The sequence below is a fragment of the Tursiops truncatus genome, chromosome 1 (genome assembly GCF_011762595.2).
Source record: "Tursiops truncatus isolate mTurTru1 chromosome 1, mTurTru1.mat.Y, whole genome shotgun sequence".
Lineage (NCBI taxonomy): Eukaryota > Metazoa > Chordata > Mammalia > Artiodactyla > Delphinidae > Tursiops > Tursiops truncatus.
The window spans coordinates 63378362-63402093 of NC_047034.1; the positions used below are offsets into that span (position 1 = coordinate 63378362).

The following is a 23732-nucleotide window of genomic DNA, read 5'->3' on the forward strand; positions in this document are numbered from 1 at the left end:
TGGTTCAGGGTAGAGGTTAGGGTACGACAACGGTTTAGGGTGAGCGTACATGTTAGGTTACTGGTTAGTGTTAGCGTACGGGTTAGGGAAAGGCTTCGGGTAAAGGTTACGGTTAGGTTTAGGGTTATGGTTAGGGGACGGGGACCGTTTAGGGTACAGGTTAGTGTACGACAACGGTTTAGGGTGAGCGTACGTGTTAGGTACGGGATAGTGTTAGCGGACGGGTTAGGGTAAGGGTTAGGGTACAGGTTAGGGTACGACGACAGTTTAGGTCTAGCGTACGTTTTGAAATGGGTTCGGGTTAGAGTAAGGCTTCAGGTGAGTGTTGTTAGGGTTAGGGAACGGGGACAGTTTAGGGTACGACGACGATTTAGGGTTAGTGTACAGGTTAGGGTGGGTTAGTGTTAGTGTATGGGTTAGGATTAGGGTACGGGTTAGGGTGAGGGAACGGGGACGGCTTAGGGTACAGGTTAGGGTACGACAACATTTTAGGGTTAGGGTACGGGTTGGGGATGGGCACAGTACAGGTTTCCGTAAAACAACGGTTTAGCATTAGCATTCGACGGTACAGGTAAGTGTTCAAGTTATAGTTAGTCCTACTCTTAGTCCCAAAGTCGTGAACCTGTCCCTAACTAAGGCCTGCGGGCTCCTCCTAACTCACACTGGAGCTAACAAAGGCTCTGATGCTCCCCCTGTAATGCCCTTCAGGCATCAATAAGTTAAAGTCCTGACATTATTCGGAGGTAATATCCTGACCCGTATCTTACCAATCTGCTAAAACTATCCCAAAGTACACCCTGACAATGTCCATAACTAAGTGAGGCCCTGACAGTATCTTCTACGAACACACAAAGGTTGATCCTACACAGACACCTGTACTACTGCTACGTCTTACCCTAACACTGTCCCTCACTCAAGCCCTACAGATAGGCCTCACTAGGCCCTGTTGGCATAGCTTACTTAGGCTCTGACGCTATCCCTAGGTCATTTCGTGACACTATCCCTGACCTGTAAACTAACTCTGTCCCAAGCTAATTACCTGCCTCTTATCCTCACTGAAGCCCTAATGCTCCCCCTAACTAATTAAGTCCCTGACACTTTCTCTAACTAAGGCCCACACACTGTCCTTAAGGAAGCCCTGTCTCTGTCCGTAAGTAAAGGCCTAAGGCTCTACCTAACTCAGGCCCTGTAGCTATGCTTAAGTGACCCCTTCATGCTGTAACTAACTCAAACCCTGATCATGTCTTTAACTAAGACCATATTGCTGACCCAACAAAGGCCCTGATACACCTCCTACATGCCCTGACAGTGTCCTCACCTAATGGCCTGACAAAAAGCCTCACTCAGTCCCTGGCACTCTCCCTCTGTCCCTACCTGAAGCCATGACACTAATTCTTAATACATCCCCGATACTCTCAGTGACTAACATCTTCACAATTGCCCTAGGTCGTTTCCTCAGACGATCCCAAAACTTAGCAACTTTCCTACCTCTTATGCTAACTGAAGCCCTTATGCTGTGAATACCTCAGGCCCTGAATTTAGTCCCACGGCCGTGACACTGTCCCTAACTAACGCTCTAACACTATTCCTAACTCAGGCCCTGCCACAGTACATAAAACAGACACAGATGCTACTCCTATCTATCTCAGGCCTTGACACTTTCCCTGACTAGACTAAAGCTCTGCTACCGTCAATATCTAAAGTCCTGACAGTATCCTGAGCTTCTTATATCCTGACTCATGTTTTATTAAAGTCCTGAAACTGTCCCACAGAAAGCCTTGACGCTGTCCCTGAGCCCATGACGCTCTCTCTACCACAGGCCCTGATAATATCGTTAACAAACCCCTTATTCTGTTCCTACCGAGGCCCTTATGCTGCTCCTTAATCATGCCCTGACACTGACTCCAGGCCTCAATCACGCCCTCTCACTCTCCCTAACTCAGGCTCTAACGCTGTCCCTTCCTGAAGCCCTGACACTGCACCTAAATTAGGAACTGATACTCTAAGTAGGTATGGTCCTCACACTAAACCTACGTCATGTTCTGACGCTATTCCTACACCTCAACCTAACCTTCTCTTTACATAACGTCAAGTCTCTTATGCTAACTAAATCCCTAATGCTGTCCCGACCTAAGGCCCTAAATTTAGTCCCAAGACTGTCAACCCGGCTCCAACTGAGGCCTGCAGGCTGTCATTAACAAAGACCCTCAACTTATCTATAACTAATGCACTGACACTCTCCCTAATTAAAAACTGAGACTGTCTCTGACTAACTCCCTGACTCTGTCTTTAACTACTGGCATCACTCTTTCTCTAACCAACTTCCTAACACATTCCCTAACTAACACCCTGACACAATCCCTAATAACTTGCCCTGTCCCTCATTAATGCCCTGATTCACGCCATACATGATGAACAAAAGACAACACTAAAGTCCAGACAATGTCACTAATGACCCAAAACGTCTCTAAGGCCCTCAATTTATCTTTACCAAAGGCCATAACAGTGTGCCTAATGAAGAACCTGACACTGTCTCTAACTAAAACCCTGAGTCACTCTTTCCCCAACTACTCCCTGACGCTGTCCCCACCCAAAGCCCTGACGGTGTGCCTAATTGCCTGAGCTGTCTTTCAATAATACCCTCACCCTGTCCATAACTAACGCCCTGATGATGTCCCTAACCAACAACCTGAAGTGTCTCTTACTAAGCCCCTCAAGTTTTTCTCTGAGGCCCTGAAACTCTCCCTAATTAAGGCCTTCACACTTGTATGTAATACCCTGATACAGCTCCTACCTGAGATTCTGATTCTTTCACTAAGACCTTGAAGTCTCTGCCTGAGAAGCTGACACTGTCTATAACTAATTTCCTCCCTACATAACCCCCTAACATTGGTCCTAACTACAGCCCTGACACTAACCCTATCTAAGGCCCTGATGATATCTCTAATAGACTTCAATGTCCCTCACTCCGATCCTGAACCTCGCCATTACTAAGGCCCTGAATATATGCCTGAAGACAACTCTGACCCTATCCTAAGGCCCTGACCCTCTTCCGAACTAAGGGCCTTGATGCTCTCTCTACAGAAGGCCCTCACACTGCCCCTAAATGACGACCTCACACTGATCCCAAGTATGGACCTGCTCCTCTGCATAACTAACTAATGCCCTGAAGATGTCCGTCATTAAAACTCTGACACTGTCCCTAGCTAATACCCTAAGCTATAAATTACAAAATCCCCAACACTATCCCCAAAACACTGACACCCTCCCTAACTTAGGCTTTGATACTCTCCCTTACTGCCTAAGCGGTCACAAAATAACACCCAGATTCTGTTACTAGGGCCCTGAATATATCCCTAAGAAAGTCTCTGAAGTGTCCCTAACTAAACTAATAGCCTGAACTGTCTCTTACTAAAGCCCTCAAGTTATTTCTGAGGTCCTGACAATGCTGTCCCTAACTAAGGCCCTATTGCTGGCCCTAAATAACGTCCTGATGCTGAATCTAATTGGGACCCGAATGCTCTTCCTAACTAACTCCTTCATGCTCACTCTCCCTGAGTCCCTAAAACTGTAACCAATGACCTGACTCTTTCCCTAACTAACACCCTACTTTTTTCCCTCATTAATGCCCTGACACTAGTCGACACTACAGCCCTGATGCTGGCCCAATCTAACACCTTGACAATGTCCCTAACAGCCTTAGATGTCCCTCACTGTTAGCCTTACCCTGTCCCTCACAAAGACCCTGACCCTCTTCCTAACTAACATTCAAACGATGTCTCTACCTGAGACACTGTCACTGTCTATAATAATGTCCAACTCTTTCCCTAACACCCTAATCCCCTCCATAACTAAAGCCCAGAATATGTCCCTAAGTATGTCTCTGAAGCTGTCCTTAACTAAGGCCCTAATACTCTCTCTATGTAAGGCACGGACACTATCTATAATAATAGCCTGACTCTTTCCCTAATTAATACCCTGATGCTATCGGTAATTGAGGCCCTGAAGATGTCCCTAATACCGTTAGGTGTTCCTCTATATCACCCTGATCCTGTCCATAACTAAAGCCCTGAATATATCCCTACCAAAGTGTCTGACACTGTCCCTAACTAACACCCTGATACTATCTCTATCTCAGAATCTGAAATTCTAATCTCCTGACTCTCCCTAACTAACATCCTGACGCTACCCCTAAGTAACGCCCTGACACTCTTCTTAACTAAGGACTTGCCGCTGTCCCTACCTAAAACCCTGACATTCTCTGTAACTAATGACCTGACTCTTTCCCTAACACCCTAGTTTTCACCCTAATGCCCTGACACTGGTTCTCATTATGACCATGATACTACCTCTAAGGTCCTGCATATATCCCTAAGCAACAGCCTGAACTGTGTTTAACTAAGCCTCTCACGTTATCTCTAAATGAAACACTGACACTCTCCCTAACTTAGGACCTGATGCTGTCCCTTATAGTCTAAGCTGTCACTAAATAATGCCCTGATGCTGTCCATAACTAAGGCCCTAACTATGTCCCTAAGAACGTCTCTTACGATGTCCCTAACTAACGACCTGAACTCTCTCTTACTAAGGCCCTACATTATCTCTACGTGAGGCCCTGATGCTCTCCCTAACTATGGCCCTGAAGCTGTCACGCATAACATTTACTGTCACTAAATAATACCCCTATCCTGACCATTACTAAGGCCCAGAATATATCCCTAAGAAAGTCTTTCATGTGTCTCTAACTAACGGCCTCAACAGGCTTATACTAGAGCCGTCAAATTTTCTCTGAGGTCCTGACACTATCCCTAACTAAGGCCTAGCAGCTGCCCCTAACTAATATCCTGACGTTTTCCCTAATATGGGTGAAGCTCCGATGCTCTTCTTCACTAACGCCTAAACAAATTCTCTACCTGAGGCCCTAACACTGTCCGTAACTAATAACCTGACTCTTTACCTAAATAACAAACACCCTAATTATATCCCTCACTAATGCCCTGACAATGGTCTTACCTTTGGCCCTGATGCTGGCCCTAAGTAATGATATGACACTGGCCCTTACTAAGGCCTCGCTCCGGGGTTCTCCAAGGCTACTCAGCAGTTCTCTCTTGTCCGCATCTCTACCCAACTACGTGCCAGCAGCCACTCTAACATTCTGCAATACAGTGGTCCCACATGCGATCTGCCTGTGTACAGTCACCTGCAGGAGGAAAGTCATGGCCACTCCACCCTCCAAGAGACTGCGACTCACGGTAGGAACCTCTCAGCCACTGGTTGGACACAGGGTTCTGGGTCCTTGTTTGTTGTATACCCCTTGCAGTTACCTCTAACATTTTTAACTGTATGTCCCCCCCCCCTGCATATTTATAATATAAATTATTTGCCACATTAAAATCCAGTAATGACACTCTTACAATGAGCAGGAGAACACTGGATGCCCCCCCCCCAATAATCTATTCCTTGGAGGATTTAAAATTCTAATAAAAAAACACTCACTCTCCTCACCCGCTTGGGCATGACCACAAATCAGGAATCAGCTGCATCCTTTATTTCTCCCTCTGACTTTCCTGAACCTTTCCTTCCAGGAGAAATCTCTTCGCTCCGCAGAAGCTGTGAGTGGTGGCCTTCACGTAAATCTGAGACTAGAGGACAACAGGAAGAGAGACACAGGAGTACATGAGAATCGCTGACGGAGAGAACCACGGGCATCCACATTCAATCGCAAACAGAGAGTCTACATTAGTCTCCAGCAAAGCTAATGTCCACCAGGGTCTAGCCCCACTACCCTTGTCACCTGGTGAGGAGACTGGAGACAGCGAAACCCCCATAGCCACTCTCACAGAAATCAGGGAGAGCATCCCTAACAGTCAAACTGAAAATGGTCATGATATGAAAGAATAACATACCCTTTCAGAAAACTGAAGACTGTTCTCTTGCTTCTCAAAAACTTGCAAATACTCTGTGTCCTTCTAGAAGCATATTGAAACCTTCAGCCTTAGACGGCAGTAATGGGAGGGCATCTGAGCTCAAAACCATCCAACACTCACACCCTAAGGGTGCTGAGGATGACCCGTGTCCACCCCTCGGCTGCTGTGGGGCCTGAAATCCCCTAATCACTGAGGACGGCAGGGCCTCACAGACACTCCACTGGACCACCAAGGGCTTGGCTGGTAGGCTAAAATCCTTTATCAAATACATGCTTTGCAAACATCTTCGCCATTTTCGATAATGGATTATCTTATTCCTTGCTCCTTTTATACACAACTGTTTTTCATTTTCAAAAGTCCAATTCCTCTATTTTGTCTTTTGTTCCTTCTGCTTTTCATAGATCTACAAAATCATGATCAAATCCGAGGTCATGAACACGGACTCTCATGTTTTCTTCTACGAGTTTTATAATTTTGCTTCTGCCATATAGACCTTTCGTCCATTTTTGGTTCATTTTGCATATGGTGGAAGGGTAGGTAAGGTTCCAACTTTACTCTTCTGCATGTGGCTATCCAGTTGTTCCAGAACCTGTGCTCACACTTTGGGAGAAAATACCTGCAAATAATGTGATCAACAAGAGCTTACTTCTAAAATACACAAACAGCTCATACAACTCAAAGAACAAAAAAAATCAAAAAATATACATAATTTTAGAAAGTCTAACTACACATTTCTCCAAAAACATACAGATTACCAAGAGGCACCTGAAAAGATGCTCCACATCGCTAATTATTAGAGAATCCCAATCAAAACTACACTTAGGGGCTTCCCTGGTGGTGCAGTTGTTGGGAGTCCGCCTGCTGATGCAGGGGACGTGGGTTCGTGCCCTGGTCCGGGAGGATCCCGCGTGCCGCGGAGTGGCTGGGCCCGCGGGCCATGGCCACTGGGCCTGCGTGTCCGGAGCCTGTGCTCCGCAGCGGGAGAGACCACAGAGGTGAGAGGCCCACGTACCATAAAAAAAAAAAAAACTACACTTAGTTATCACCTCATAGTGTTAACAATGGGCATCATTCAAAAGTCTAGAAATAAATGCTAGAAAGGCTGTGCAGAAAAACGAACCCTCCTACACTACTGGGGAAAATGTAAATTGATGCAACCACTATGAAAACCAGTATGAACGTTCCTCAAAAACTAAACATAAAATTATCATATATACCAGCAATCCCACTCCTGGGCACACATCCAAACAAAACTATAATTCAACAACATACGTGCACCTCAGCATTCACAACAATGCTATTCACAATAGCCAAAACATGGAAGCAACCTGAATGTCCCTCAACAGATGAATGGATATACAACATATAGTACACATATAAAATGGAATATTACTCACCCATAAAACAATTAAATAAGGCCATTTGCAGCTACATAGATAGACCTAGAGATTATCATACAAACTGAAATAAGTCAGAGAACAACAAATACCATATGATATCACTTATATCTGGATTATAAAATTAGACCCAAATGAACCTATCTACAGAACAAAAACACTCACAAATATAAAAAACACACTGGTGGTTGTCAAGGGTAAGACATAGGACAAGAATGAATTGGGAATTTGGGATTAGTAGATGTAAATTATGATATATAGAACAGATAGACAAGGTCTTACTGTACAGCACAAGGAACTGTATTCAATACCCTATAATTAACCATAATGGAAAAGAAAATAAAAAATATATGTATATAAATATATGTACATATGAATCACTTTGCTGTACAGTAGAAATTGACACAACGCTGCAGATAGATAAACTATACTTCACTATCAATTACTTTCAAAGCACTTTAATAAATCAAGTCTTCTTTCTCTTATCCTTTCATCCCGACACAAGTCTATAACACAAACTAACCTACATTACTCCACGGAGAACTCGTATCACACAAACTTTAATTATTGAACAAACGATGAATACCAGTTACACCATGGGATGACCTGATCCACTATGAAGTTTGTAAACCTGGTATCAAGCCTGCAAAATCCACTAAATTTGAAAATTGAAACTAAAACAGAACCACCTATCCCAAAACGTCTCCACAACTAGTTATACAACATCACTTGGAAGCCATATACAATCAAATGAATATTGACAGAAACAACTATAGCCTTCCTTCTTTTTCCTTTTAGATGAAGACGATATTTAACGTGATGTATTCAGCCATTTCAGACTGTTACTCAATTTCCTGGGTAACTACCATGCACACAGGAGTTACACATCTTAGTTAACTTCTTTGTACAACTATATAAAGGTAGTTAACACCACAAAACTGTTTACATAAAGTGAATTAAATGCTAAAGTCGTCTTTTCTAATTTTAATGACAATTAACAAAAAGTGCAGCACTGATACTTGTTACAAAAATGAACATTAAAAACATTCTTAGTAAAAAAAGCCATACAGAAAAGTCCACCTAGATCCCATACTCATCTTGTCTGCTTCAAATGCATCAAGGTGGTCCAACTAAGGGAGAAACTCAGTAACGGTTCCAGAAAAACAAAACTAGATGACGATGGAAAAAGACATTTTCACACATTGGCACAGTATATTAAAGTTGAAGTGGGGCTGAATATTAAAATATAACATGGACATCAGGATTACTTCATGTAGGGGTTATATGCCGGTTCCTTGGGCAAATGTGAGTACTTTTTCCCATTATTGCAACTTCTTGCTACCTTTTAAATTACTGGAAACTAAATTACTTTTCTAGACAGACAGCCATATCAAGATCATGCCAGAATATCAGATAAGAGAGACATAAACTTTAGTGATAGAGGCCAAGACTTACCCACACCACGTTCAAACAAAGATGTGATACTTATTTCCCTTGTAGTGCTCCGCATGGTATGAACAGGCACCATGAAAAGAGTATATTAGTAGCTACCATCTCTTGGGTCCTGTAGATTACCTGGGGAGCAGGAGAAACTCTGAGATTTTAGTATTGCAATTTTTCACATTACTTCAAAAAATACACTAAAAAATACATTCAGTACAGTTGCAAAATATGAAATCAATATACACAAATCACTTTAGTTTCTATACACTACTAATGAACCACCAGCAAAAAAATTAGAAAAATACCATTTACAATTCCATCAAAAATAACGAACCATTTAGCAATAAATTTAACCAAGGACATGAAACACCTATACTCAAAGAATTATAAACCATTGATAAAGAAACTAAAGACCCCATACAAAACAACATTCCATGCTCATGCATCACAAAAATAACTATTATTAAAATGTTTGGGAGGGGAAAGATGGCAAGAGAGTACAATGCAGAAATCACCTTCCTACCCACAGACACACCACAAATACATCTACACATGGAACAACTCCTACAAAACACCTACTGACCACTGACACAAGACCTCAGACCTCCCAAAAGGCAAGAAACTCCCCACGTACCTGGATAGGACAAAAAAAATAAACAGACACAAAAGACTGGAAACAAACCCTGCACCAGTGGGAGGTAGGTTTCCACACACTACGAAGCCCCTTCTCGGCGGGGAAACTGTGGGTGCCAGAGGGGAAAAGCTTCAGGGCCACGGAGGAGAGCACAGCCACAGGGGTACAGAGGACAAAGTGGACACATTCACACACAGAGGATTGGTGCCAATAGACATTCACCAGCCAGAGAGGCTTCTCTGCTCCCCTGCCAGGTCAAGCGTGGCTCAGAGCACGACCTCGGGCTTCATTCAAAACGCAGGGAGAAGACTTGGGTTAGTGACCTAAACACAACCTGAAGGTGTTACTGCACCACAGCTGCCTGGGAGGGATTCCGAGGAAAAGTCTAGACCTGCCGAACAGGAAAGAGACATTTTCTTCATTGTTTGTTTGCTAGTGCGTGACGAGAGGGGATTCAAAGCGCTACTTCAAGTACCTCCACACATGGGCGTGAGCCACGGCTAACATTGCACACCCCAAAGACAGGCATGAGATGCTAAGGCAGCTGCTGCCACTACCAAGAAGCCTGTATACGACCACACGTCACTATCCACACCTCCCTTCCAGTGAGCCTCTGCAGCCCGCCACAACCAGGGTCCCAGGATCCAGGGACAACTTCCCCAGGAAAACGCACATCACTCCTCAGCCTGGTGCAACGTTATGGCGGCCTCTACCACTGCAGGCCTGCCCCGCACTCCGTGGCCCTCTCTCCCCCCCCGGCCTGATTAAACCTACCCCCCAATCAGCGACTCCTTTAACACACTCCTGTCTCAGTGAAAAACATATACCCTCCAGCGACCTACATGCACAGGCGGTCCAAATCCAAACCTGAGCCCCAGAAACTCTGTGAACAAAAATAGAAAAGAGAAATCTCCCCCAGCAGTCTCAAAACCACAAGATGAAAGCGCCATAATCAACTTGATACACCCTGCATCTGCGGAATACCTAAATACATGACGAATCATCCCAAATTGACTAGCTGGACTTTGAGAGCAAGATTTATGACTTTTCCCCCTTTTCCTCTTTTCCTGTGTACGTATATACTTCTCTGTGAGATTTTGTCTGTATAGCTTTGCTTTCACCATTTCTCCTAGGGTTCTATCTGTCCTTTTTGTTTCTTTGCTTTTTCTACTTTTTAAAACAATTTTTCTTAATAATTATTGTTTATTTTAATAACTTCATTTCATTTTACCTTACTTTATTATATTTTCTATTCTCCTCTTTCTTTCTTTCTTTCTTTCTGCATTTTCTCCCTTTTACTATCAGGCGTCTGCATGAAACGCTCTTGGTGCCACAACCAGGACTCAGTGATGTGCCTCTGAGGTGGGAGAGCCAACTTCAGGACACTGGTCCACAACAGTCCTCCCACCTCCACATAATATCAAATGGCTAAAAACTCCCAAAGATCTCCACCTCACCACCAACACCCAGCTTCACTCAACGACCAGCAAGCTACAGTGCTGGACACCTAATGCCAAACAAATAGCAAGACAGGAAGACAACCCCACCCACTAGCAAAGACGCTGCCTAGAATCGCAATAACTCCACAGACACCCCAAAACACACCACCAGATGTGAACCTGCCCACCAGAAACACAAGTTCCAGCCTCATCCACCAGAACACAGGCACTACTCCCCTCCACCACAAAGCCTACACGACCCACTCCACCATCTTTCACCACTGGGCACACACCAAAAACAATAGGAACTACGAACCAACAAGTTACAGAACGCAAACCCCAAACACGGGAAGATAAACAACATGAGAATACAGAAAAACACACAGCAGATAAAAGACCAACATAAAAACCCACCAGACCAAACAAATGAAGAGGAAATACGCAGTCTACCTAAAAAAGAATTCAGAATAATGATAGTAAACATGATCCAAAATCTTGGAAATAGAATATAGAAAATACAAGAAACATTTAACAAGGACCTAGAAGAACTAAAGAGGAAACAAGCAACGATGAACAACACAATAAATGAAATTGAAAACACGATAGATGAGATCACTAGCAGAATAACTGAGGCAGAAAAACGGATAAGTGACCTGAAATATTAAATACGGGAAATAACTACTACAAACGACAATAAAGAAAAAAGAATAAAAAGAAAGGACGACAGTCTCACAGACCTCTGGGACAACATGAAACACAATGTAACAACAACATTAAACCTCTGGGACAACATTAAATGCATACAAATTATACAGCTTCCAGAAGAAGAAGAGACAAAAGAAAGGAACTGAGAAAACATTTAAAGACATTATACTTGAAAACTTCCCTAATATGGAAAAGGAAATAGTTAATCAACTCCAGGAAGCACACAGAGTCCCATACAGAATAAATACAAGGACAAATACACCAAGGCACATATTAATCAAACTGTCAAAAATTAAATACAAAAAGCATAATAAAAGCAGAAACGGAAAATCAACAAATAACGCACACGGGAATCCCCATAAGGTTAACAGCTGATCTCTCAGCAGAAACCCCGCAAGCCAGAAGGGAGTGGCAGAACATACTAAAAGTGATTAAGGAAAAACCTACAACCAAGACTACTCTACCCAGCAAGAACCTCATTCAGATCTGATGGAGAAATTAAAACCTTTACAAACAAAAGCTGAGAGAGTTCAGTACCACCAAACCACCTTTACAACAACTGCTAAAGAAACTTCTCTACACAAGAAACACAAGAGGAGGAAAAGACCTATAATAACGAAACCAAAACAATATACAAAATGGGAATAGGAACAAACATATCAATAATTACCTTAAATGTAAATTTACTACATGCTCCCACCAAAAGACACAGATTGGCTAAATGGATACAAAAACAACTACCTTATATATGCTGTCTACAACACACCCACTTCAGACCTAGAGACACACACAGACTGAAAGTAAGCAGACGGAAAAAGATATTCCATGCAAATGGAAACCAAAAGAAACCTGAACTACCAATTCTCATATGACACAAAATAGACTTGAAAATAAACACTATTAGAACAGACAAAGAAGAACACTACATAATGATCAAGGGACTGATCCAAGAAGCACATATAACAATTATAAATATTTATGCACCCAACATAGGAGCACCTCAATACATAAGGCAAATACTACCAGCCATAAAACGGTAAATCAACAGTAACACATTCATAGTAGGGAACTTTAACACCCAACTTTCACCCATGTACAGATAACCCAAAATGAAAATAAAAAAGCAAACACAAGCTTTAAAAGATACATTAAACAACATGGACTTCATTGATATTTATAGGACATTCCATCCAAAAACAACAGAATACACATTTTTCTTAAGTGCTCATGGAACATTCTCCAGGATACATCATATCTTGGGTCACATATCACACCTTCGTAAATTTAACAAAATTGAAATTGTATCAAGGATCTTTTCCAGCCACAACGCCATAAGACTAGATATCAATTACAGGAAAATATCTGTAAAAAATACAAACACATGGACACTAAACAATGCACAATAATGAAGTCATCACTGAAGAAATCAAACAGAAACTGAACAAACACCTAGAAACAAATGACAATGGAGACACAACGACCCAAAACCTATAGGATACAGCAAAAGCAGTTCTAACGAGTAAGTTTATAGCAATACAAGCCCACCTTAAGCAACAGGAAAAATCTCAAATAAACAACCTAGCCTTGCACCTCAAGCAATTAGAGAGAGAAAAACAAAAAAACCCCAAAGCTAACAAAAGGGAACAAATCATAACACTCATATCAAAACTAACTGAAAAACAAATGAAGGAACCAATACCAAATATCAATACAACTAAAAGCTGCTTCTTTGAGAAGAAAACCAAAATAGGTAAACCATTAGCCAGACTAATAAAAAAAAAAAAACAAAAAAAACAAAAAAAAAAAAACGGAGAAATCTCAAATCAATACAATCAGAAATAAAAAAGGAGAAGTAACAACTGACACTACAGAACTAAAAAATATCATGAGAGATTACTACAAGCAACTCTACGCCAATAAAACGGACAATCTGGAATAAATGCACAAATTCTTAGAAATGCACAACCTGCCAACACCGAATCAGGAAGAAATAGAAAACATGAACAGAGCAACCACAAGCACTAAAATAGAAACTGTGATTAAAAATCTTCCAACAAACAAAAGCCCAGGACCAGATGGCTTCACAGGCGAATTCCCTCAAACATTTACAGAAGAGCTAACACCTATGCTTCTCAAACTCTTCCAAAATATAGCAGAGGGAGGAACACTCCCAAATTCCTTCTACGAAGCCACCATAACCTTGATACCAAAACCAGACAAGGACGTCACAAAGAAAGAAAACTACACGCCAATATCACTGATGAACACACATGCAAAAATCCTCAACAAAATACTAACAAACACTATCCAACAGCACATTAAAAGGATCATACACCATGATCAAGTGGGGTTAATTCCAGGAATACAAGCATTCTTCAATATATGCAAATCTATCAATGTGATAAACCATATTAACAAACTGAAGGACAAAAACCATATAATCATCTCAATACATGCACAGAAACCGTTTGCCAAATTCAACACCCATTTATGATAAAAACCCTGCAGAAAGTAGGCATACAGGGAACTTTCCTCAACATCATAAAGGCCATATATGAAAAGCCCACAGACAACATCATCCTCAATGAAGAAAACCTGAAACCATTTCCACTAATATCAGAAACACAACAAGGTTGCCCACTCTCACCATTCTTATTCAACATAGTTTTGAAAGTTTTAGCCACAGCAATCAGAGAAGAAAAGGTAATAAAAAAATCCATATTGGAAAAGAAGAAATAAACCTGTCACTGTTTACAAGTGACATGACACTATGCATAGAGAATCCTAAACATGCTGCCAGAAAACTACTACAGCTACTCAATGAATTTCATAAAGAAGCAGGATATAAAATTAATGCACAAAAATCTCTGCCATTCCTATATACTAATGATGAAAAATCTTAAACTGAAATCAAAAAAACACTCCCATTTACCATTGCAACAACAAGAATAAAATATCTAGGAATAAACCTACCTAAGGAGACAAAAGACCTGTATGCAAAACTTATAAGACACTGATGAAAGAAATTAAACATGATACAAATAGACGGAGACATATACCATGTTCTTCGATTGAAAAAATCAACACTGTGAAAATGACTCTACTACCCAAAGCAATCTATACATTCAATGCAATCCCTATCGAACTACCACTAGCATTTTTCACAGAAGTAGAAAAAAAATTTTCACAATTTGTATGGCAACACACAACACCCCGAATACCCAAAGCAATCTTGAAAATGAAAAACGGAGCTGGAGGAATCAGGCTCCCAAACTAAACACTATACTACAAAGCTACAGTAATCAAGACAGTATGGTACTAGTACAACAACAGAAAGATACATCAATGGAACAAGATAAAAAGCCCAGAGATAAACCCACGCACATATGAACACCTTATCTTTGATAAAGCTGGCAGGAATGTACAGAGGAGAAAGGACAACCTCTTCAATAAGTGGTGCTGGGAAAACTGGACAGATACATGCAAAAGTATGAGATTAGATCACTCCATAACACCATACACAAAAATAAGCTCGAAACGTATTAAACACCTACATATAAGACCAGAAACTCTCAAATTCTTAGAACAAAACATACGTAGAACACTGTATGACATAAATCACACCAAAATCCTTTCTGACCCACCTCCTAGAGAAATGGAAATAAAAAAAAAAGCGAGGCCTAATAAAACGTCAAAGCTTTTGCACAGCAAAGGAAACCATAAACAAGACCAAAAGACAACCCTCACAATCGAAGAAAATATTTGGAAATGAAGCAACTGACAAAAAATTAATCTCCAAAATTTATAAGCAGCTCATGCTGCTGAATAACAAAAAAAAAAAAAAAAAAACACCCAATCCAACAATGGGCAGAAGACCTAAATAGACATATCTCCAAACATATACAGACTTCCAACAAACACATGAAAGAATGCTCAACATCATTAATCATTAGGGAAATGAAAATCAAAACTACAATCAGGTATCCTCTCACACCACTCAAAATGACCATCATCAAAAAATCTAGAAACAATAAATGCTGCAGAGGGTGTGGTGAAAAGGTAACACTCTTCCACTGCTGGTGGGAATGGCGATTGGTTCAACCACTATGGAGAACAGTATGGAGGTTCCTTAAAAAACTACTAATAAAACTACCATATTACCCAACAATCCCACTACTAGGCATACCCTGAGGAATCCAAAATTAAAAAAGACTCATGTACCAAAATGTTCATTGCAGCTCTATTTAAAATAGCCTGCAGATGGAAACAACCTAAGTGCACATCATTATATAAATAGATAAAGAAGATGTAGCACATATATACAATGGAATATTACTCAGCCATAAAAAGAAACGAAATTGAGCTATTTGTAATGAGGTAGATAGACCTACAGTCTGTCATAAAGAGTGAAGTAAGTCAGAAAGAAAAACACAAATACCGTATGCTAACACATATATATGGAATTAAAATAAAATATGAAAACCTACGGGTAACACAACAATAAAAACACAAACCTACTGCAGAATGGACTTGAGGATACGAAGAGGGGGAAGGGTGAGTTTTCACAGGGTGAGAGAGAGACATGGACATATATACACTAACAAACGTAAGGTACACAGCTAGGGAAAAACAGCCGCAACGCAGAGGGATATAGGCTCGGTGCTTTGTGACCACCTGCAGAGCTGGGATAGGGAGGGTGGAAGGAAGGGAGACACAAGAGGGAACAGACATGGACACATATGTATATGTATAACTGATTCACTTGGTTATAAAGCAAAAACGAACACACCATTGTAAAGCAATTATACCCCAATACAGGTATTAAAAAAAAAACCTATGTATTTATATGTCTCCATAACAAAATCCAGTGTCTCTAGAGCAGCATAAACACAGCAGTGAAAATCAGCTAAATGCCATTATAAAAACAAATTTCAAAAACAAAACACAATGACAGTGAAATAGAGAGCAATTCTTAAATAATTTATTCATGGCTACTGATGAAACCTCTATTTACCACACCTACACCCACAGCTGGGTAAGACATAAGGCTTGACACTTCGGGCTGATAGCATTAGTGACATTCGGTGAGCAAATGCACACCCTTTCAAGTCATACGGAATGGTACCCATTCCATGGGACTCAACGCTCCACGTTTAAGGGATTCTTCCTTCACCTAAAACATGCATGGAGAACCCAGAGTATAGTCCACCGTGTGATCGGGAACCATTTTTAAATGCATCTCAGTTTTCGACCCCTAGTACTTGGCTTTGTCATTCCAGACGCTTTACTAACACTCTCCCCACTTGGAGACTCAGTGCCGTTAACCTCCTGTTTGGTACAGTTTGCAATTTCTGCGGAAGATGAACAGGAATAGGGAAAACCAATAAGAGACTAGCTGTAGGTGTCTGGACGGGCACATTTAACTCTAATTTCCCACCTGGAAGAGGAATTAACCAAAGGCTCAGCGTGCCGTGCCGGAACCACACTAGGGCCTGAAGCAATCCTACGGTTTTGCGGCCAGCTCACAAGAAAGCGAGTTGAAGAAAGGAGCTCAGGGACACTGTAATTCACAGACCTGAAGAGTTATAAATGACAGCTATCGTCCAAAAACATATTGAAGTAAGGCTGCGAACAGGACTTGAAAGCGGGGCAGAATTGCAGGAAACCGATTTCAGGAGGTAGACTGGAATTGCATTTAAAGCATAGGAAAAGAGGCAGAACGTCCACAATGATGCACTTGGCCAAAAAGGGCGTATGCGTTTTTTCCTGAATATATTCAGGAAAAAACGCATACGCCCTTTTTGGCCAACCAAGCAAGCGTGCAATGGAAATCCGCACTACGATGAAGTCTCACTTCCAGCAGGACAGGCCGTGGAGAACTGGGAGCCTTGTTATGCTGATGGGCGGGATGTAAATTGCCAACAGTCACTCTGGAAAAGTGTATGGTGATTCCTGAAACATCTAAAAAACAAAGCAACAGAGCCTAGGGCACTTCCACTTATGGTCCTATAGTTTAGGGAAAATAAAATCAAAAAGACACAGCCACCCCAAAGTTTGGGATGGCTCTGTTTTTAGGAACCTCGTCTATGGTACAAGTTAAATATCCCAAAAAGCCAAACATGGATAAAGAAGTTGTGGTACTTACATACAATGGAATATCACTCAGCAATGAAATCTATGACATCAGGCCCGTAGCAGCATAATGAGTGGATTCAGGTACGATGATTCTAACTGAAATAAATCACACAGAAAAAGAAACATCCTAAGATATCACTAATACACGGAATGTAAACTTGGCTACACAGGAACTGAATTACAAAACAGAACAGGGTCTCAAATTGAGAAAACCAACTTATGCTTGCTTAAGGGGAAAGGTGAGTTGGAGTGCTGCATAAAACCAGAGATTGAAATTAGCACAGATACCGTTCCATAAGCCAAATATGTAATAGACAAGACCTGCTCCTTGCTCAACGAAGTGGACTCAACACCCCATATTCAACGCCTAGGAATATACCTGACTTGTAAGAATCTTAAAACCTATGGATTTATATGTCTCCGAAAGAGAATCAAGCGTGTGTACAGCGGCATAAACGCAGCAGTGACAATCAGCTAAATCCCATTATCAAAATAAATTTCAAGAACAAAACACAATGACAGTGAAATAGACAGAAATTCTTAAATAATTCATTCAGGGCTTGTGATGCAACCTGGATTTACCACATCGACACACAGAGCTGGGTGAGACATAAGGCTGGACACTTGGGGCTGATAGGATTGGTGAGGTTCGTTGAGCAAATGCAGACCCTTTGAAGTAATATTGCACGGTACCCATTCCATGGGTCCCAACTCTCCAGGTTTAAGGGATTCTTCCTTCAGCTAAAACATGCATGTGGAACCCAGAGTATGATCCACCGTGTGATCGGGAACCATTTTTAAATGCATCTCAGTTTTCGTCCCCCGGTACTCGGGTTCGCCATTCCAGACGCTTTACTAACACTCTCCCCACTTGGAGACTCAGTGCCGTTAACCTCCTGTTTGGCACAGTTTGCAATTTCTGCAGAAGATGAACAGGAATAGCGAGAACCAATGAGAGACTAGCTGGAGGTGTCTGGACGGGCACATTTAACTCTAATTTCCCACCAGGAAGAGGAATTAACCAAAGGTTCAGCGTGCCTGGCCGCAACCAGATTAGGGCCTGAAGCCATCCTGCGGTTTTGCGGCCAGCTCACAAGAAAGCGAGTTGAAGAAAGGAGCTCATGGGCACTGTAATTCACAAACCTGCAGAGTTATAAATGACAGCTATTCTCCAAAAATATATTGAAGTAAGGCTGCGAAGAGAACTTGAAAGCGTGGCAGAACTGCAGGAATCAGATTTCAGGAGGTATACTGGAAATGCATTTAAAGCATATGAAAAGCAGCAGATCTTTGACAGTGATGCACTTGGTCAAAAAGGGCATATGCGTTTTTTACTAAATATATTCAGGAAAAATCGCATATGCACTTTTTGGCCAACCAAGCAAGCGTGCAATGGAAATCTGCACTACAATGAAGTCTCTCTTCCCCCCGGTCAAAAGGGCCATCTGAAAAAAGTGTAAAAACCAGAAAGACAGGACAGGCCATGGAGAACTGGGAGCCTTGTTATGCTGATGGGCGGGATGTAAATTGCCAACAGCCACTCTGGAGAAGTGTATGGTGTTTCTTGAAACATCTAAAAAACAAAGCTACAGAGCCTAGGACACTTCCACTTATGGTCCTACAGCTTAGGGAAATTAAAATCAAAAAGACACAGCCACCCCAAAGTTTGGGACGGCTCTGTTTACAAGAACCTCGTTTACGGTACAAGTTCAATATCACAGAAAGCGAAAAATGGATAAAGAAGTTGTGGTACTTACGTACAATGGAATATCACTCAGCAATGAAATCAATGTCATCAGGCCTGTAGCAGCAAATTGAGTGGATTTAAATACGATGATTCTAAGAGAAATATGTCACACAGAGAAAGATAATTATCATTACATATCACTAATAGAGGGAGTGTAAACTTGGCTACACATGAACTGAATCACAAAACCGAACAGTCTCACATTTGGATAAAAACTTATGCTTGCTTAAGGGGAAAGGTGAGTTGGGGTGCTGTATTAAACCAGAGATTGAAATTAGCACAGATACCGTTCCATAAACCAAATATGCAATAGACAAGACCTACTCCTTACTCAACGAAATAGACTCAACCATGAGGTGTCACCTCACACATGTTAGAATGGGCATCATCAGAAAATCTACAAACAACAAATGTTGGAAAGGGTGTGGAGAAAAGGAACCCTCTTCCACTATTGTTGGGAATGTAAATTGATACAGTCACTGTGGAGAACAATATGGAGTTTCTTAAAAAACTAACAATAGAATTATCATATGATACAGCAATCCCACTACTGGGCATATACCCAGACAAAACCATAAATCAAAAAGAGACATTCACCGCAATGTTCATTGCATCACTATTTACAGTATCCAGGTAATGGAAGCAACCTAAATGCCCACAGACAGACGAATGCATAAAGAAGTGGTACATATATAAAATGGAATATTACTAAGCCATAAAAAGGAATGAAACTGGGTCATTTGTAGAGATGTTGATGGATCTAGAGACTGTGATACAGAGTGAAGTAAGTCAGAAAGAGAAAAACAAATCTTGTATATTCATGCATATATGTGGAACCCAGAAAAATTGTACAGATGAACCGTTTTGCAAGGCAGAAATAGAGCAACAGATGTAGACAACAAACGTATGGACACCAAGGGTGGAAAGCTGTTGGAGGGGTGGTGGTGGGAGGAGTTGAGAGATTGGGATTGGCATGTATACATTTATATGTATAAAACAGATAACCAATAAGAACCTACTGTATAAAAAAATAAAATTAAATTCAAAATTAAAAAAATAAAATTAAAAAAAGTAAAACAGAAAAAAAATTATTCCCTTCACATACATGTATTTATATGAATAAAATTTCCATGCTTATATCTGTAAATACAAAAAAGAGGAATAAAATCTACCTTGAACCAAAAACGAAAGAAAGAAAAAAAAAACAGAACCCACCAGTTACACAGAGGAAAACCGTATCAGGGCACTTGCTCCACTTGTAAACAATTCTGAAGTTGGTCAGTGGTGGGGAATCATCTCCCATTCAGCCAGCAGCCCCCACGCAACAAGCGTCCTCATTGCAAAGCTGGGGGACCGTGCTCATCCTAAACCGTTGTCGTACCTGAACCTGTACCCTAAACCGTCCCCGTCCGCTAACCCTAACCCTAACGCGAAGCCTTACACTAACCCGTCCCCTAATCCTAACCCGTACGCTAACACTAACCCGTACCCTAACACATACGCTCACCCTAAACCGTTGTCGTACCGTAACCTGTACCCTAAACCATCCCCGTCCCCTAACCCTAACCCTAAACCTAAACCTTACCCGAAGCCTTACCCTAACCCGTCCGCTAATCCTAACCCATACCCTAACACGTACACTCACCCTAAACCGTTGTCATACCCTAACCTGTACCCTAAACCGTCCCCGTCCCCTAACCCTAACCCTTCCCCGAAGCCTTATCCTAACCCGTCCCCTAATCCTAACCCGTATGCTAACACTAACCCGTACCCTACCACGTACGCTCACCCAAAAACATTGTCGTACCCTAACCTGTACCCTAAACCATCCACATTTCCTAACCCTAACCCTAAACCTAACCCTAACCGTAACCCTTACCCGAAGCCTTAACCTAACCGGTCCCCTAATCCTACCCGTACGGTAACACTAACCCGTACCCTAACACGTACATTCACCCAAAACCGTTGTCGTACCCTAACCTGTACCCTAAACTGTCCTCGTCCCCTAACCCTAATCCTAACCCTAACAGTAACCCTAAACCTTACCCGAAGCCTTACCCTAACCCGTCCTCTAATCCTATCCCGTACGCTAACGCTAACCCGTACCCTAACACGTACGCTCACCCTAAACCGTTGTCGTACCCTAACCTGTACCCTAAACCATCCCCGTCCCTGTTCCATAACCCTAACACTAACTCTAACCCTATATCTTACCCGAAGCCTTACCCTAACACGACCCCTAATTCTAACCCGTACACTAACAATAACACGTAACCTAACACGTACGCTCACCCTAAACCGTTGTCGTACCCTAACCTGTACCCTAAACCGTCCCCGTACCCTAACCCTTACCCTGAACCTAACCCTAACACTAACCCTTACCCGAAGCTTTACCCTAACCCATCCCCTAATCCTACCCGTAAGCTACCACTAACCCGTACCCTAACACGTACGCTCACCCTAAACCATGTCATACCCTAACCTGTACTCTAAACCATCCCCGTTCCCTAACCCTAACCCTAACCCTTACCTGAAGCCTTACCCTAACCCGTCCCCTAATCCGAACCCGTACGCTAACACTAACCCGTACCCTAACACGTACGCTCACCCTAAACCGTTGTCGTACCCTAACCTGTACCCAAAACTGTCCCCGTCCCCTAAACCTTAAACCTAAACGTAACCCTAACCCTTACCCAGAGCCTTAACCTGACCCGTCCCCTAATCCTAACCATACCCTAACACGTACGCTCACCCAGAAGCGTTGTCATACACTAACCTGTATCTTAAACCATCCCCGACCCCTAACTCTCTCCCCATTACCTACCCTAACCCTAACCCTATATCTTACCCGTAGCCTTACCCTAATCCGTCCCCTAATCCTAACCCGTATGTAAACACTAACCCGTACCCTAAGACACACACTCACCTTAAATCGTTGCCATACCCTAACCTGTACCCTAAACAGTCCCCGTCCCCTAACCCTAGCCCTAACCCTAACCCTTAACCAAAGCCTTAACCTAACCCGTCACCTAATCCTAAACCGTACGCTAACACTAATCCGTACCATATCACGTACACTCACCCTAAACAGTTGTCGTACCCTAACTTGTAACCTAAACAGTCCCCATCCCCTAACTCTAACCTTAACCCTAAACCTAACCCTAACACTTACCCGAAGACTTACCCTAACCCGTCCCCTAATTCTAACCCGTATGCTAACACTATCCCATACCCTAACACGTACGCTCACCCTAAAACGTTGTCGTACCCTAACCTGTACCCTAAACCATCCCTGTCCCCTAACCCTAACCCTAACCCTTACCCGAAGCCATACCCTAACCCGTCCCCTAATCCTAACCCATACGCTAACACTAACCTGTACCCTAACACGTACGCTCACCCTAAACCGTTGTCGTACCCTAACCTGTATCCTAAACCATCCCTGTCCCCTAACCCTACCCCTTACCCGCAGCCTTACCCTAACCCGTCCCCTAATCCTAACCCGTACGATAACACTATCCCATACCCTAACACGTACGCTCACCCTAAACCGTTGTCGTACCCTAACCTGTATCCTAAACCGTCCCCATCCCCTAACCCTAACCCTAAACCTAACCCTAACCCTTGCCCGAAGCCTTACCCTAACCCATCCTCTAATCCTAACCAGTACCCTAACACATACGCTCACCCTAAACCATTGTCGTACCCTAAACTGTACCCTAAACCATCCCCATCGCCTAACCCTAACCCTAAACCTAACTCTAACCTGAAGCCTTACCCTAAACCGTACCATAATCGTAACCCGTACACTAACACTAACCTGTACCCTAAAACGTACGCTAACACTAAACCGTTGTCATACCATAACCTGTACCCTAAACCGTCCCCGTTCCATAACCCTAAGACTAACCCTAACACTTACCTGAAGTCTTAAACTAACCTGTACCCTAATCCTAACCCATACACAAACACTAACCAGTACCCTAACATGTACGCTAACCGTAAACCGTTGTCATACCGTAACTTGTACTCTAAACCGTCCCCGTTCCCTAACCCTAACCCGAAGCCTAACCCTAACCCGTACACTAACACTAACCATACCCTAACATGTATGCTAATGCTATACCGTTGTCGTAACCTAACCTGTACCCTAAACCATCCCCGTTCCCTAATCCTAACCCTAAACCTAACCCTAACCCTTACCCGAAGCCTTACCCTAACACGTACCATAAACCTAACCGTTACACTGACACTAACCCATATCCTAACATGTACACTAACCCTAAACCATTATCGTACCCTAAC

General features: G+C 42.3%; 1 protein-coding gene across 1 annotated transcript in view; it reads left to right on the forward strand.

The window, feature by feature from the left end:
• Nucleotides 1-8199, forward strand: part of LOC141278738 (leucine-rich repeat-containing protein 37A3-like) — a 64501-nt gene extending 56302 nt beyond the window's left edge. The window contains exon 8 of the mRNA XM_073804834.1: nt 5586-8199. The gene's annotated coding sequence lies outside the window, so the exon portion shown is untranslated. The remainder of the gene's footprint in view (nt 1-5585) is intronic.
• The last annotated feature ends 15533 nt before the right edge of the window (nt 8200-23732 follow it).